Genomic DNA, 3,671 nt, shown 5'->3' on the forward strand with positions numbered 1-3,671 from the left:
CCAGGGCAATCATAACATTGAGCTTCTGATGACTGCTGCCATCCATGTAATTACCTGTCCTGTTATGTGACCCTGAGGGTTGAGGGATCGGGTCTGTTCGCTTTTCTGGTCGTGACCATGCTGCTGGGCTTCAGTGACTTGGCATTTTGGGTAAGCCTGCAAACCACTTGCACCACCTACACAAAGAAGATTAGACTGACTCCACTGAAGAATCACTTGCCTAATTATTTTACCAACTGACAAGTCACAGATTCCCCACAGACTCATGTCTGCTTCAGCAATGCTACATCAGCAGGTAATTGTCAACTTTACGGTTCACTTCTGCACATAGCAGAAAGATTCATGCATGATGAAAATGATGTAGTAGCATCGTCTTTGATTGCCTTCCCATATTAGTTATAATGTTGAGTAGAGTTCGTGATGAGATAAACCATACCAATACACGCTCTGTGAACGGAATAGGGTTGCTGTGTGAAACAGCTATTCCCGGGTCTTTCATGCTTTTGGCTGACTTATCGGAGAGACAGTATGTGAAGATCCATTACTAATCTTCAGGACCACTCCAAGATATTAGGGTACAAAATACAAGCATTCAGCTTTCTTGCAGAGGATAATCCCCCCAAAAAATTAGGACCTTCATCTTATTCTGAGTTTTCATATGAGCCAATTTTCACAAAAGCAGCTTTTAACACCCCATGTTATTTCTCCTTCTGTCGTTAATCCTTTCTTGGATTATTACCGCTGGGTCCCCATCTGCTGTCTTCCGTATTGTTCCAAACTTTCCTCAATCTGTAATGCTATTGTTTTACATAGACCAATAAAGTACTGCCTTCCAGATACTTGGGGAAGAATGCAGCCAAGTATAAGAAGTTATTTATACTTCATTCTATCAACTGCAGGCCACACCTCTGTCTAGGCCGTCTCTCTGGTTTTCCAGAAAGTTTACTCTCCAGAGAGGTTACTAAATGACTGCAGTACATGACATTCATTCACATCTAACTTTCCAGATGAAAGAATTTATGTCAGAATTGGAAAAAATTAGCAATGAGGGCATTTCCAGCCTATTGTTCGAAAAAGCATTCTTTCATCACATGCAGGTTCTGCACACAACACCAGCATTAGTTGCTTATCCTAACTGCCTTTGAGCCACTTTCTTGAATCACTGAAGTGACACCATACCTTGCACATGAAAGGTGGGAAGAAGGATGGGGGGAGTTGGCGTATCAAGGGAGAAGAGAACACGGAGGAAGGACAAGAGCAAAGACGGTGTTAATGTGGAAGGAACAAGATATTACAAAGCAAACACAAATTCATAGAATCCCCACAGTGTAGAAGCAGGCCATTTGGCCCATTAAGTCCACAAATCCCTCTGAAGAGCATCCCACTCAAAACCACCTCCTACCCTAACCCTGTATTTCCCATAGTTAATCCACCTATCCTGCATCCCTGGGTACTATGGGGCAATTTCCAATGGCCAAGCCACCTAACTTGCACATCTTTGGACAGTGGGGGGAAACCAGAGCACCCAGAGGAAACGTGCAAACTCCACAGTTTTCCTGAGGCTGGAATCGAACCTGGGTCCCAGACGCTGTGCTAACCACTGAGACCAGTGTGAGGGAACAAAATAGAGGTGGTGTAAATCTAGCAGAATCATCGCCAACAGCTGGTAGCTGAAAAGTGAGCGAATAAGGAGAACATTGTTGAACTAAAACAGAGTCTGGGGGCAAATCCTGTTGAGGTGTCAGAGTCTCGCCGGTGGCTAGAAAGTGGGCGAGAGACCCATCCGAACTATATGTCAGTCAGCATCAGGCCTTGCCCTGGAATCAGGACAGCAGAGATGGTACCTTGATTACATTGAGTTGCTCACTAAGCAGAAGGCAACAGCCCTTCTGCTCAGCTATACGTCCAGGAAGGGGTGGCTGCTGCCAGATGGACAGACAGAGGTGAGACACGTGTATGAATGCAACCTTGCAGAACTCCATGCTGATGCTTGGTTACAAAGGAGCCAAGTTACTGAAGAAGCTTGTACTCACTGAAGCTTGGGAAGAAGTTTAACCCCACCACGTACACAACGCCAACATATTAATTATATATTCGGCTTTGTGAACACACGTGATTCCCATTTTTAGCTAACAAGATTGCCCCTGTGAACAGATGTTTAGTTGGCCTGGGTGTTGATGAGTATCATCATATGCATAATGATGCTCAAAAAGTTCCTCTCATGAAGATTAGGAATGCCAACCCACCTGAAAGGGTTCAGAGAATTTAATCATAAAACTTTAGCCTGCTGTTGGGGAACAGAATCTTTGATTCCTGCCCACTGAAGGTCCCCACCCCGGCCACTCTCCAGAAGCTCCAGGTGGGCAAAGAAGATTCTCTTTGTAGCTATTGCAAAGAACTGTCCACTCAATAGTTTCATTAATTACATCGCACTGCCATTAACTAACACTGTGGGGTTGACACTTATTGAATACCATGCAGCGAACTGAAATCATATTGGAAATTTGGAAGCTGGAAAGCAATACTGAAATATAGACATTCAGGTGTTCCCTTCATTGTCACTCAATGGGAGCTTCAATTACATCAATTATTCCCTTTCCAATTCACTCATCCACTGCAATACCCATTGAAGGTTTTGTTTATCAGCTGCAGCATTTCTTTTGTTAATCAGCATCACTGCAAATAATTCAGTTATCAGAACAAAAAGTAATCAGAGTAATTATTTTCATGTTTATTTTCCACAAGATATGCCAGCTACCAAAGCAACACTGCACTGTTTACATCTTTCCTATTTAGGGAAATTTGTGACTATCTTTCTGCAAAAGATTTCATATAACAAAAAGTCACAAAAACAATTTGCCAAAGTAAAAATAGCACAGGTACGAAATTCAATTTACACAATGAACACAACAAATCTAAGGTTTTGGAGTAGATTTGTAGCTCGGGTTGTGGGTGTTGAGGTTGGTTGGCTCGCCGAGCTGGTTTGTTGCTCCACAGACGTTTCGTTACCATGCTTGGTAACATCCTCAGTGCAGCCTCTGATGAAGCATCGGTGTGTTTTTCCGCCTGGTTTTTAAACTCTGGAGTCCGTTGAGCTGATTGCCTCACTTCCGGTTTTCCTTCGTAGTGGAGTGTATATGGGGTCGAGTTCTATGTGTTTATTAATGGCTTTCTTCGTGGGGTGCCAGGCTTCTAGGAATTCCCGTGCCTGTCTCTGCTTAGCTTGTCCCAGGATTTTGGTGTTGTCCCAGTCGAATTGGTGGTTCTCCTTATCCACGTGGATTGAGATGAGCGAGTATTGGTCGTGTCTTTTTGTAGCCAGTTAGAGTTCGTGTACCCTTGTTGTTAGTTTCCTTCCTATCTGTCCAATGTAGTGTTTCTCAGTCTCTGCAGGGGATTTTGTAGATGACATTGGTCCTGTCCATGGCGGGGAGTGGGTCTTTAGTTCGGGTGAGCAGTTGTCATAGGGTTGACATGGGCTTGTGTGCCACTCTGATGCCCAGCGGTCGTAGGAGTCGTGTGGTGAGTTCCGATGTGGTCCTGATGTAGGGCAGTGTGATGAGTGTGTCGGGGCGTGTAGTATCTTGCTGATGTTGTTCGTGTAGGCATCTTCTGACCCAGTTTTTTGGATATCATTATCCTTGAAAACCTGGAAGAGGTATTCCTCTTCG

This window comes from Rhincodon typus, chromosome 2, assembly GCF_021869965.1.
Source record: "Rhincodon typus isolate 14 chromosome 2, sRhiTyp1.1, whole genome shotgun sequence".
In the NCBI taxonomy this organism is placed as follows: Eukaryota; Metazoa; Chordata; class Chondrichthyes; order Orectolobiformes; family Rhincodontidae; genus Rhincodon; species Rhincodon typus.